The 15,025-nt window shown below is 31.2% G+C and overlaps 1 long non-coding RNA gene across 1 annotated transcript; it reads right to left on the bottom strand.

Moving 5' to 3' along the window:
- Nucleotides 1-7,214: 7,214 nt before the first annotated feature.
- Nucleotides 7,215-14,770, bottom strand: LOC113382679. Its single transcript, XR_003367678.1, has 3 exons — nucleotides 14,586-14,770; nucleotides 9,866-9,954; nucleotides 7,215-7,246 (listed from the first exon to the last, which is right to left on the bottom strand). It is a non-coding gene; the product is annotated as an uncharacterized LOC113382679 (long non-coding RNA).
- Nucleotides 14,771-15,025: the final 255 nt, after the last annotated feature.

The following is a 15,025-nucleotide window of genomic DNA, read 5'->3' as shown; positions in this document are numbered from 1 at the left end:
ATTGTGGCTATTAATTCATTTTAAAGAAATTAGAAATTAGATTGTCACACATCAATGTACGATAATTACAAGCACGTGCCATTGTTAAATTAAAAATATTAATACTAAATAAAAGTGACAACATTGTTCTTTAAACAAAATAGATGTTAAGTGCTATCGTTGCTCATGAAAATGCTAATTACATTAATCACGTTTTGAGGAAAATTTTGTAGTTAACATATTAATTTTATTATTTTTTCTAAATGTTTTGTGATTTTTTTGCTGCACAATGAGAGCCGTTATCTGGCTAGAAAAAGCTTTTGGATTTTCATGTATCAAAATCAAATGTTCTGTAAATTTTCAAGTGTGCTTTGCATCGATTTTTGCATCATTTTTCATAGCGATGGTGTTGACTTTTGCATTTCTGTGCAATCTTTTGGTAAGAAATTTTAAATATGTATATCATTAGTATTAAGTTGATAGCTCACTTTTTACTTCCCAAACTTTTGCTTGTATGCTACCAACTACCAAGTCATGTGACTCGCTTTTTGATGTATATTTAAACTTTTTGCTGAAGTTGATTATCAAATGCATTTTTTTATCAGATCATAAGTTTTTTTTATTTTATCCTCGATGATGTGCAAAAAGCACATTTTCCGATATATAAACCGATCCATTTTCCTTTTTTTGCAATCTTTCTGTAAAGATTCAGCAATACAATATTTTGTTAAGAAAGTTCTAATATTTAATGTTATATTTGTAGTTTATATTACGTGTTATGTACATATACAAAGCTATCTATGAACTCCTAATACTGAAATTTTCTCATATTACCTTTAGTTTATAATTTTGTCTAGTATTATTGCCTTAAGCTGCAAATAAATAAATAAATTATTATTGGTGCTCTGCCTAAAGATATTTTTCCTTTCCTGATTATAGTTCACTTTTCCACTTTTCAAACTTCTGCTTCTATGCTTCTATATCTTATGCTTCCACTGTTAACTCCTTTTCCTAATCTTTTTTTTTGAAGTTGTCCACCACATGCATTTTTTTCATCCTAGTTTTTTCAGTACTTTTATGATATCTTCGATCATGTGCAGAAAACTCTCTACTTCCAATATATGGGTGCAATCCAGTCTTCTAGTGGTGATGGCGTTTATAGTCAAAACGATTCCCTTCAATTATAGGCCTATAAAAAATGGCTTGAAAGAAAGATTTGCGCTATTGGAACTTGTAAAACTGATCGTAAAAATTAGGAATAGTGTGAATTCATTTATAGATACGATTTTTTGTCGACGTTTTCGGTACAGTCGCTAAACCAATTTGAATTATTCAAAAAACATTCAATTCCTACTGATGGAGAGATATGTTGATTAGTTTTTGGCAAAGGCAGGTCCACCCCTTCGGAACATACAGAGCGAAAGTTGCAATTCTGTTTGTGAGAGAACTGATTTAAATTATTCAAAAAACACCTCTTGTTTTAACAAAATAAAGAAATGGTTAAATTCTTGGAGAAACAAGTCCAGCAGTTTTGGAGATAATAATAAAAAAAAGTTGAAAAAAATTCTATTAAGTGGTGAAAAACAATCATTATACATATGCACATCAAATTATCAGAAATATTATGGAGTATTTAATTAGTAAATTTTGTTTTATTTTTTTGAGTTCCGTACCAAGATTTTTAGTTTTTAAAGTTTACTTGTATAGTTCAAATTTATATCCTCGATATTTTGGAGAGTTCTGGCGATAAGAGGAAAAAATGAAGTTCTTAGTTCAAAAATTAATGTCATAAATTATAATAATAGCCATCAAGAAAAACTCTAACTCATTAAATTTATTTGTTTATTGTCGTTCAAAGTAAACTTACATATGTACATAGTGCCTAAGGTTATCAACTTTTATTAAACAATTAAGAAATTTTGACAATATATTAAATTAAAAATGATAATTATTGGCTCTCTAATAGTGTAATTACTTAACACAATACAAAGAAAATAATTAGTTTTGTTCTAATTTAAGGTTATGTGAAATTTTAAAACAATTGTTTCTATAAAAAATAACTTTTTTTAAATATTTAGGATATTTCAAATGAAGGCGAAGCTAGTCGTGTCCTGATGGTGTTCTACATAATTGATACTTTAAATTTAATATCAGGTGCTGTATTTGTAATTATCGGATTATTTAAAACTACAAAAATTCTGCTGTTCTATAAAACTATTAAAGAAACTGCCAATGAGAAGATTGAATATGGACTGGTACGTAAACTATATAAAAATTGATATTTAACCTTACAATTGTAAAAATTCCCTTTATCTTTTTAAAATGAATACCTAAAAACTGTACCTGTATCGACAGATGTTAATCTGCAGGTAATTTGATTTTGAATTAAAGTTTAAGTAGGTACAAACAACAATAACTTCAGTTTATATTATAAATTAATAACTACTAACAATAAGTATGACTAACAAATACTCATTACTCATATGGTTTGTCATAAAAATAAAGTCGATTATAATTATTCCAGTTGCATCAAAAAGTAAGGTTGCTTAAATCGTACCACCTAAGGAATTAATGGTTGGTTGTATTAATGAAATGAAATTAAATTAAAATCTTTGGCTTTTCTTGAAACTTCATTTAGTGACTTATGACTAACAATTATTCAAATTTGATTTTTCATGAAACCAGATATTTTTAGTTTTTCAGCAATGTATTTTCGGTACCAAAATTTTAATAAATAGATAATTTTCCATCTCGTAGAGAAATTAGACATTACGCTAATTTATACTAACAAAAATTATATGAATTTACAAAAATGATATGAAAAAAAATGTACAATTTTCGAAACCAACTTTGTTGTATAAATTCATAGCAGATTTTTTTATTACAGGATTCAATATTTCGTGCCGAAGACTTGAAAACTATCAAGAAAAGGTCTTATTGGCATATATTAGTTGTTTTTGCAATCATGTTTATTCAAGCATAATATATTTTCCAGGTTAGTTCGTTTTTGTAAAATATTTTAAATTTCTTGAATATTTTCAATTTGATTAATTAATGATATATAAAGAGATATGAGAACAACGAGTTGTGTTATTTATAAAACAAAAAGATTATAATAAGGCGTGGAATTTGTTATGGAAATTAAAACAATAGGCGATAGAAATTTGTTGTTAGTTAGCTTAACAACAAAGCTTTAATAACAATTGACAGTTCGAAGGCATTTTTGATCTATCATTTCCGAGTTGAGCGATATTTCAATTTACAATAATTAAGAACTCAAATAAGATACGAACCATGATAAGATAAATTAAAATGTTAAAAGTTGTCTGTTTTGAATATTTTTGATTTAAAAAAACTGCATTAACATAATATTCTTTTCTGCATATTTATTTATTATATTTATATTTATCAGACGAGTTGTTAAGTTTACAGACGAGTTGCTAGTTTACAGACGAGTTGCTAAGTTTACAGACGAGTTGCTGAGTTTACAGACGAGTTGCTGAGTTTACAGACGAGTTGCTAAGTTTACAGACGAGTTGCTAAGTTTACAGACGAGTTGCTAAGTTTACAGACGAGTTGCTAAGTTTGAGAACGACTTGCTAAGTTTGAGAACGACTTGCTAAGTTTGAGGACGACTTGCTAAGTTTGAGGACGACCTGCTAAGTTTGAGGACGACTTGCTAAGTTGAGGACGACTTGCTAAGTTTGAGGACGACCTGCTTAGTTTACGGACGACCTGCTTAGTTTACGGACGACCTGCTAAGTTTTACGGACGACCTGCTAAGTTTTACGGACGACCTGCTAAGTTTTACGGACGACCTGCTAAGTTTTACGGACGACCTGCTAAGTTTTACGGACGACTTGCTAAAATTTACGGACGACTTGCTAAAATTTACGGACGACTTGCTAAGTTTTACGGACGACTTGCTAAGTTTTACGGACGACTTGCTAAGTTTTACGGACGACTTGCTAAGTTTTACGGACGACTTGCTAAGTTTTACGGACGACTTGCTAATTTTACGGACGACTTGCTAAATTTTACGGACGACTTGCTAAGTTTTACGGACGACTTGCTGAATTTACAGACGACTTGCTGAATTTACAGACGACTTGCTGAATTTACAGACGACTGCTGAATTTACAGACGACTCGCTGAATTTACAGACGACTCGCTGAATTTACAGACGACTCGCTGAATTTACAGACGACTCGCTGAATTTACAGACGACTCGCTAAGTTTACAGACGACTCGCTAAGTTTACAGACGACTCGCTAAGTTTACAGACGACTCGCTAAGTTTACAGACGACTCGCTAAGTTTACAGACGACTCGCTAAGTTTACAGACGACTCGGGACGTATACAGACGACTCGGGACGTATACAGACGACTCGGACGTATACAGACGACTCGGGACGTATACATACGACTCGGGACGTTTACATACGACTCGGGAAGCTCACGGACGACTCGGGAAGCTCACGGACGACTCGGGAAGCTCAAGGACGACTCGGGAAGCTCACGGACGACTTGAGGCGTTTACAGACGACTTGAGGCGTTTACAGACGACTTGAGGCGTTTACAGACGACTTGAGGCGTTTACAGACGACTTGAGGCGTTTACAGACGACTTGAGGCGTTTACAGACGACTTGAGGCGTTTACAGACGACTTGAGGCGTTTACAGACGACTTGAGGCGTTTACAGACGACTTGAGGCGTTTACAGACGACTTGAGGCGTTTACAGACGACTTGAGGCGTTTACAGACGACTTGAGGCGTTTACAGACGACTTGAGGCGTTTACAGACGACTTGAGGCGTTTACAGACGACTTGAGGCGTTTACAGACGACTTGAGGCGTTTACAGACGACTTGAGGCGTTTACAGACGACTTGAGGCGTTTACAGACGACTTGAGGCGTTTACAGACGACTTGAGGCGTTTACAGACGACTTGAGGCGTTTACAGACGACTTGAGGCGTTTACAGACGACTTGAGGCGTTTACAGACGACTTGAGGCGTTTACAGACGACTTGAGGCGTTTACAGACGACTTGAGGCGTTTACAGACGACTTGAGGCGTTTACAGACGACTTGAGGCGTTTACAGACGACTTGAGGCGTTTACAGACGACTTGAGGCGTTTACAGACGACTTGAGGCGTTTACAGACGACTTGAGGCGTTTACAGACGACTTGAGGCGTTTACAGACGACTTGAGGCGTTTACAGACGACTTGAGGCGTTTACAGACGACTTGAGGCGTTTACAGACGACTTGAGGCGTTTACAGACGACTTGACACGTTTACAGACGACTTGACACGTTTACAGACGACTTGACACGTTTACAGACGACTTGACACGTTTACAGACGACTTGAGACGTTTACAGACGATTTTCCAACATTTTTGGACCAACCTAAAATATTTTCTGACTATTTAGAACATTTTCGGATTAATTAGTATAATTTTCGAATACCTAAAACAGTATCGGGCTACCTACGATATTTTTATACTATCCCGAATATTTTCAGACAATCAAATACATTCCCTTACTATAACTATATGATTTTTGATCTATCTAGAATACATTCAGACAATCTAGAGAATTTTGACTATCTAGAACGTTTACAGGCTAATCTCGCCTGCCATACTTCCATTTGTCATACTTCCTCCATGATAAAAATTTGTCTTAGAGTTAACTAATTGACTCTACATTGCATTACAAGTTTTACTACAAATAACAAAACATTTTTTCGGTCTCTATTCGAATGACCATTTTAAATGACAAAAGTGATTGTTTCCCTGGTGTTATATTTCTATATGATGTGTGTCCGACATTTAATGCAACTTTTTCTAAGTCGTAAGCATCGGATAGTACCTTTATTAGCTTGTTAGAAATACATCAATATTGAATAAACTAGTTTTAAACAATATTTTCAGTATTTATGGTACCTTCGACCTCCACCATCAATAATGAAATTGTGTGTATATTTTACACGTGGAATGATTTCAATGTTGAGCGACATTGTCGTCATAGTATTTTGTTTGCAATTTTCGCAAAACAGCCTATTGCTAACATCTATGATGGAAAGGATTTATGAAGAACTGCAAGCTGGCATGGAAGCTAAATTAATTATTTTTAAGAAAGATACCATGGAGGAAAAAAGTTTGAAATCTGAGGAAAAACTGATAGCTAATAGTAAATGCCAACCAGCAACTGATATTGAACAAAACCATAAATATTCAGAGCACACAAATAGCAATGCTTTTATAGTCGATTATAACTTGGAAAGTAGAACATCCAACAAATTACCAAAACCAGGGAATCGAATCGGTTTATCACATAAAACTATAGGAAAAAAATTGGCTTAAGAGAAACGTCCAATGCAAAATTAGGAACATTTAGAAAATGTAGTCAAAAAGGCTTAAAGAAAGAATTACTTCCATATCGATAATAGATTCTGATATGGGATCTATAAATGAAGATGTTTTAGAAGCTCCTGTCTTAAATAATCAGATTGAATCAAACAGCTCGTCAAAGTATATTAGTTATAGCCAATTTAGTGAAGCTAATGAAACATCCCATAAACCACATTCAAACTTCAAAACCAACTTAACAAGTACCATAAAATCACTAAATGCAAGAATAACAAGTCCTTTACCACGTTCGACTTCTGTGATCAATGTGACTCCATCAAAACTGAATCCGCAATTATTTTTCCAAGACCCAAAAATGTTGATAAAAATTATTTGCAAAATGAGAAAATTTTATGGAGGCCTACTGAAGTCTTTGAAAATTTTAAATGAAGCTTTAAATCCATTACTGCTGCTACAAATGACGGTTTTGATAATATGTTTGGTGCTGAATGCTTATCTGGTGGTTCAATTTCTGATATCAAGTGAGGAAAATGCTATGTTGTTTTTGTCTTTAACAAAACTTGTGGTACATGCCTTGTCTGTGCTGTATTTGCTGATGTATTCGGAACATTTATATCGAACGGTTAGTATCTACAAGTATAATTGAAATAGATGTTTTTTTAATATTCGCATTTGAATACGCAAACGAAATAACGACTAAAAAAGTATCAAAATTTTTGTTACTCCGTTTTTCAAAATTTGCGAAACGTCTGGACCGATCTTGACGAATTTTTTTTGGCGAATATCTAATGTAGTTGGGCGTAACTTATACTACTTTTATTCTAAAGAAAAAAAAGATATCTTACCTCATCTTATGTTATCTTATTGCATCCAGCTGTATCCAAGAATTCGTCTGCCTAAAATGAAAAAAATAATTAGTTTAATTTTTGCATTTTATTTCATCATATTTTAATTCAAAATATTTTAATAATATTATATACATTCTTACAACTTTTAAATCTCATCTTATTTTATTTCAAACTATATAGTTACATTTTTACTATATTTTTTACATTTAATTAAATTCCCATTGGGTAAGTTATTGTAATCATCCAAAAATGAAATTTTTTGCATATCTCGACGTTTCAGAGGTTTTTGAACATTTTGGCACACTTTAGAAACATGAATGTATGTGTGTATGTATGTATGTATGTTTACATACAATTTTTCGTACACGATTTCGGGCGCACAGGTCAACCGATTTGAATTAAAACCTACGGTGCCAAAGCCATCAAAATCGGACGCAATTTTTTTTACCCTCATCGGAACACAATACGTGACCTTAGCATCATGGTATGATTTCAGTTTTTTCTTATTTATTCGGCAACCGTTGAGAATATCAAAATGCCGTTATTTTCACGTTATTCTAGCCCACAAGACAATTCGCCTGACGTTTAATTGAAGCTTCTACGTGCCCGGGAAGTCTGTGAAAAATTAAAAAAACTAACAAATTTTTTGGTCCATTTTTGAGCATTTTTTACTCATGAAATCTTTAAGCGCTCATAACTTTTGAACGATTCATCATAGGATATTGATGTTTTCAGGCGAAATATTCTAAATCAAAAGATCTTTAACCCAGTATGAAAAGTTTTAAGATACCTCTTGCCGTTCGCGAGATATACCCCAAAAACAGTTTCAAATTTTCAACTTTGAAACAGTTAAACGCATGTATCTCGGAAAATATTCAACATAGGGTCATGGTGTGTATGAATGAAATATGCGCATTTAAAATATGTATCTGTAGGTGCAAAATAGTTAGGTTGAGAATATTAAAATGCAGTTTTTTTCGCGTTATTCTAGCCCACAAGACAATTCACCTGACGTTTAATTGAAGCTTATACGTGCCCGGGAAGATAGAAGGTCCGAATTGGAAATTAATTGTAGGTCATATAGCAAGATATAACGCCATATAATAATTATTTTAATACTCGTATGCTTTCCTGGTTAAAACCGCCGAAAACTCAAAAATGAAGCTGATCAAATGCACTAAAAATTTTTTGATGAAAAAGTCTTATCATCTCGGATTTCGATTAAACTCATAGTGTTTATGCACAATAGTGTTAGTAAAATTCTGTGAAAATTTTATGACACTTAGTCTATTAGTTTTTGAGATATTCGCATTTGAAATTTTGCAGTATACCAAAAAAAATTCTTACTTTTTTGACGATTGCTCGGCGTGTGGGGCAGATAGAGGGTCCGAATTGGAAATTAATTGTAGGTCATATAGCGAGATATAACGCCATATAATAATTATTTTAATACTCGTATGCTTTCCTGGTTAAAACCGCCGAAAACTCAAAAATGAAGCTGATCAAATCACTAAAAAATTTTTGATGAAAAAGTCTTATCATCTCGGATTTCGATTAAACTCATAGCGTTTATGCACAATAGTGTTAGTAAAATTCTGTGAAAATTTTATGACACTTGGTCTATTAGTTTTCGAGATTTTTGCATTTGAAATTTTGCAGTGTACCAAAAAAAATTCTTACTTTTTTGACGATTGCTCGGCGTGTGGGGCAGATAGAGCGTCCGAATTGGAAATTAATTGTAGGCCATATAGCGAGATATAACGCCATATAATAATTATTTTAATACTCGTATGCTTTCCTGGTTAAAACCGCCGAAAACTCAAAAATGAAGCTGATCAAATGCACTAAAAATTTTTTGATGAAAAAGTCTTATCATCTCGGATTTCGATTAAACTCATAGTGTTTATGCACAATAGTGTTAGTAAAATTCTGTGAAAATTTTATGACACTTGGTCTATTAGTTTTCGAGATATTCGCATTTGAAATTTTGCAGTATACCAAAAAAAATTCTTACTTTTTTGACGATTGCTCGGCGTGTGGGGCAGATAGAGGGTCCGAATTGGAAATTAATTGTAGGTCATAAAGCGAGATATAACGCCATATAATAATTATTTTAATACTCGTATGCTTTCCTGGTTAAAACCGCCGAAAACTCAAAAATGAAGCTGATCAAATGCACTAAAATTTTTTTGATGAAAAAGTCTTATCATCTCGGATTTCGATTAAACTCATAGTGTTTATGCACAATAGTGTTAGTAAAATTCTGTGAAAATTTTATGACACTTGGTCTATTAGTTTTCGAGATATTCGCATTTGAAATTTTGCTGTGTTAAAAACTAGTTTTGTAGAGCGTCGAATTTTCAATAAAACATGACACGAATTGTCACTTTCAATTCATTTGTCGCTAAGTTATACCTAAAAAACATTTTTAAAATTTTCGATTTTTTTTTCATGCTATTTCCATACGAAACTTTGGTTGAAATCTAAAAGTTAATATTAAGAGCTAAAAATTTTGGCTCTTTTAGCCCCTGGGAGCAATAAAACTCAAAAATGTCCATATTAAGGACCACCTTTATAAACATATATATATAATATATATATATATATATATATATGTGTGTGTGTGTGTCTGTGTAAATACATATATGGATATATGTGTGTATGTACCTGTGTTTAGTTGCGTAAGTTTTTCCCAAGCGTTTCTGGTTGCTCAAGTTTTTCTCCAGGCGCATAATATCAAGCTCTCCATAGAATTCCTGCATCAATAAAAAAATTCTGTATTACAAATATTTCAATAACAAATTCATCACATACATCATATAAAACATATATATATATATATATATATATATATATATATATATATATACTAGCAAACCCGACGAACTCCGTTTCGCCACCAAATGGTTTCGTGAGACAGATGAACTTTTTTGTTTGTTTTATATTTGAAAAGGAAAAATGTGATTTTATTATACAACAGTAATGAATTTATTTTGATTACAAAAATGAAGTGTTTTTTAGTTGAACTTCTCTAAATAAATAAAAGTGAATCCGCAAATTATCCGTTTCATTGAAGTGCTCTTTGATAAGCCACATTTTTTGTTTTTTGGTCTGACGTTAACACAAACAAAGCGGATGGTTTTCCAACTCGTGAACAGGCAACGAATAACTGCCCATGTGAAAAACAATGATTTTCTAAATAATCTATTTGAAATTTATCCCGCAAAGGTCTAATTTAGACAAATGCCAAAAAAACGATACTAATTTTTGCAAACTTTGACGAATTTTTAGCTAAACGTGCTGTCGTAGGGGTGTTATATTTTAGTATTATCTAGAAGAATATGGTATCTACCGCCAAACAATAATCATAAAAATCGTCGATTTTTTTTAAAAAAAAACTTTATTACAAGAAAACGGCCCAGCCGATCTCTACCAAAAACTAATCAGCACGATTCCCAACCAATATCTTTCGAACGGTTTCTGAATTTTCAAAATCGATTCAGAATTCGGGCTAAAACGTGGACTTTTCTGCGATTTACAAAGTAAAGGCACGGCCGATTGTCACATAAAACTCAGAAACGCTAGTCCTCATCGTAATACATCGAATGGCTTTTAAATTTTTGAAATAGGTCCAGTCGCTTTTGAAAAAATGTCGATTTACGGCAAAAAATCTGTTCACATACACGCACACACACACATAATTTTTCCAAACTCGGTCTCATTCGATTCAGAATGGCTTGAAACGTCGAAAAAACATAAAATTAGTGAATCAGATTTTTTGATGAAAACAAACTTCTCCTTCGGAAAGTTAAAAATTTAAACTCGAGTGTGATATGTATCAACTAGCATTTATATAAAAATACCGAATATACCGGTATTTTTAAGACAAATGCCGGTTTTCAGGCAGTATACCAGTATTGCATTCCCGAATTGCATATAATTACGCCAATTATTTATTTTATTTTTTATTTTTCATTTATATCCATAAACTGTCTTTTACCAATATCATATTTTTAGGTATTGGTTTGACATTGTAGGTACAACAATTTAGATTGAAAATATATTTAACAAAATTATTATATATGGTCAAGATTTGACCAGGGCTTTTATTTAACCGGGAACCCTTCGGGGTAGGGGATACAATTATATGAGTATAAATACCTGTAACATATAATAATAAGGGAGTCTAGCAAATGTAATAAGAGAAGAAGGTTGTAGAGTGTAGTTCAATATATGTCATAAATTAAATAGTGGTTTTATTCAAATCTTCTTATGGTGATGAAATATTTATAATTTACAGTCCACTCAATATCAAATTAATCAAAGTGATCCTCACCATAATTGGTTTATTTCGAGCCGAATTTTAGATCAAAATTGGTCACATTAAGCCGAATTTTAGATCATAAATTGTCGATCTGATCCGAATATACAAACTACAAAGTGAAATAATATACTGTGATTTGTGATTTTGATCTGGCACCAGATCAAGTTTGTTGTAAGTCATCACGGATTTGAGACAATCGGTCCGTTCGAGAACCCGACTGGAGCAAATTGCTAGCCAATATAGCATTTCAATACAACTCTTCAAGATCTCAAAGGACGACTGCTGCGTATTGTTTAGAACTATTAACAATACTGCGTACACATAGCTGGTTCCTGCGGGAAGTTTTATTCAACCATTGGAAGCAGATTTATCTTGGCCACTAGTTGTCGGATGCTGCAAATGGACACTCCTCCAGAGAAATATCAGCTAAGTCGATTTATTTGCTAGACTCCCTTATTATTATATGTTACAGGTATTTATACTCATATAATTGTATCCCCTACCCCGAAGGGTCCCAGGTTAAATAAAAGCCCTGGTCAAATCTTGACCAATATATGTTGTATAATTAAAAGTATAAATGAAAGTTGTATATTTATTATATATATTTATTGGTTTAGTTGTTCCATAAAAATATTCATCGCATTGTTATTTATTAAATAATTCATTTCATTATTTAATTAAATAATTTATCACCATTAGATGAAATTTAGTACAATATATAAATATATTATATATATATATATATTATAGAATTTTATGATATGAGTGGAACGAATATTAATTGTTTAATATGAACAAAACAGCACTCAGATTTGTTTAACACAACTTTATTTTATGATTACAGACGTTTCGAGACTATGGTGTGTCTCATCTTCAGTGTAATTTCAAAAACAGTTACTTATATACTACACATTCTTTAATAACTTATTTAAATTTCATTTAACTTTTGATATACAGAAAACACCAACTATTCCTTGCAATGCTTGACACAGTACTAAGAAACATATAACACTTACAGAAATATTCTAAACAAATTTGAAGTACTTATATAGATGGAGACAGAGAGGGTATCATTATAATGTAAACAAAAGGAGTGCTATCGCATACAAAATCGATAAAAATGAAAAAACAAATTAATTTATTGAAAAGAATAAGATAAATGAAAAAAATTATAAATTATTAATGATGTTTACATGACACTTATATAAACATCATTAATAATTTATAATTTTTTTCATTTATCTTATTCTTTTCAATAAATTAATTTGTTTTTTCATTTTTATCGATTTTGTATGCGATAGCACTCCTTTTGTTTACATTATAATGATACCCTCTCTGTCTCCATCTATATAAGTACTTCAAATTTGTTTAGAATATTTCTGTAAGTGTTATATGTTTCTTAGTACTGTGTCAAGCATTGCAAGGAATAGTTGGTGTTTTCTGTATATCAAAAGTTAAATGAAATTTAAATAAGTTATTAAAGAATGTGTAGTATATAAGTAACTGTTTTTGAAATTACACTGAAGATGAGACACACCATAGTCTCGAAACGTCTGTAATCATAAAATAAAGTTGTGTTAAACAAATCTGAGTGCTGTTTTGTTCATATTAAACAATTAATATATATATATATATATATATATATATATATATATATATATAATGACCGTTATGTCATCTATTATTTATTTTTCACAATTTTAATTGTCTGTTAATATTGAAAACATGTAGTTAGTATAAAAATATCACAATTTTAAAATTACTCATTCAAGCACCAAGTTGTAAATTGATCCAAACGTATTTTTATTATATCTATTAGAGTTACACTCTTCCATTAAAACAAATAAATAAATAAATAAATTAGAATGACTCTTCTCGGAAAAATCTTGATGTAAAAACTGCACTAGAATAAATATAATATTAATACAGCCATATTTTAAGTGAAATATTGGTTATAGTATATTTCAATTATTTGTGTTATTCATAATTTTCATTATTCATTTTTGAATCGATAACCAAACAACCTAATAATAACTTATTAATTTTTTTATTTAATTCAATTCAATGGCTCATCAATATTTTTTTAATACAATTATACGCAAAAATGCAATTACTTTATGGCTAAATTTATTTTTGCACATATTAGTTTTACCAGTGTTATATTAAGAAATTTTCAATAATGAAAATGATTTATATAATAAAAAAATAAATAAGATTATCTGTTATTCAGCCGAGAAAAAACTGTATTTATTTGAAGAATTATAAAAATTAAAATTAAAAATACGTTGATATTTTTCCATTGCAAATTTTAATACACGTTTTTCTATAATCATGTTACGTAAAATGAGTTGTGAATATAATTTAAATTTTATATGAATTTAACATAAAACAATGTAAAAGTAGAAAGAAATAATAAACCATTTTTATAGAAAGTTGTGTTTATATTGTAAATTATAAATTTATCCAATTAAAAATATACTATTAATGATCAGAGAGGTATTATTATGATATAATAATTAGTATAATTCATATGAATAATTTATGGTTGTTTCAGAAACATTCAATCCGATGAATGAATAAAAACATCAATGGAAGAAATTAATTAGCAACGTTTTGGAATAAGATAAGTTCCATCATCAGGTTTTGCTGTCAAAATCAATTTTTTTGAACTATATTAATGATTCATTAACTTCCCGAAGGAGAAGTTTGTTTTCATCAAAAAATCCGATTCGCTAATTTTATGTTTCTCGACGTTTCAAGCCATTCTGAATCGAATGAGACCAAATTTGAAAAAAGTATGTGTGTGGGTGTGTATGTGTGTGTGTATGTGTATGTGAACAGATTTTTGCCGTAAATCGACGTTTTCTCAAAAATTTGGTCAGTTGTTCATTTCATGAACACAAATTAAATGTTGTTTGAATCATTAATGTTTCATTCACAGTTATCTCAAAAACTCAATTACTATTTTCAGCACTTAGATTAGTATGAGTTCCCAGTGGAAAAAGTCACTTATTTAAACATTATTTTACTTATTTAAAATCTTGTACATATACTAGATCTTACCTCAGGCTGCATGGATGTCAGCATTTCTTCGCAAAATTGCACAGAGTCAAATTGTTCAAATTGTTCACTCACACACACACTTTGTTTTACGCGAAATTATGCAAAATTTATTTTATTTGCACTTTGATTTTAACAACGCGAATTTTATTACCACTACACTCACTTTTATTTTAAGAAGTCTTTTTTAGGCTGAAAGAAATTTATGGATTAGTGAGAGGTACGGTCACAATTTTGCCCATCCTGAATAAATACTGATTATATAATTAGTTGACGATTTCCTAACTGTAACTTAGCTCACGGTTCGACCTATCTATAGGACAAAATTACCGATTTTTATACTCGATATTAATTTGACGTGATGCAACGAGACGTGTGACCGTACCCTTGGAAATCATGCCTAGAAATAAAAATGCACTGACCTTTGTTTAAAATCACCGATT

This window comes from Ctenocephalides felis, unplaced genomic scaffold (genome assembly GCF_003426905.1).
Source record: "Ctenocephalides felis isolate EL2017-DRISC unplaced genomic scaffold, ASM342690v1 CF-g0.4_SCAFFOLD_03564, whole genome shotgun sequence".
In the NCBI taxonomy this organism is placed as follows: domain Eukaryota; kingdom Metazoa; phylum Arthropoda; class Insecta; order Siphonaptera; family Pulicidae; genus Ctenocephalides; species Ctenocephalides felis.
The sequence above is the reverse complement of the archived record's forward strand: the minus strand, read 5'-3'. Positions and strand labels throughout refer to the sequence as shown.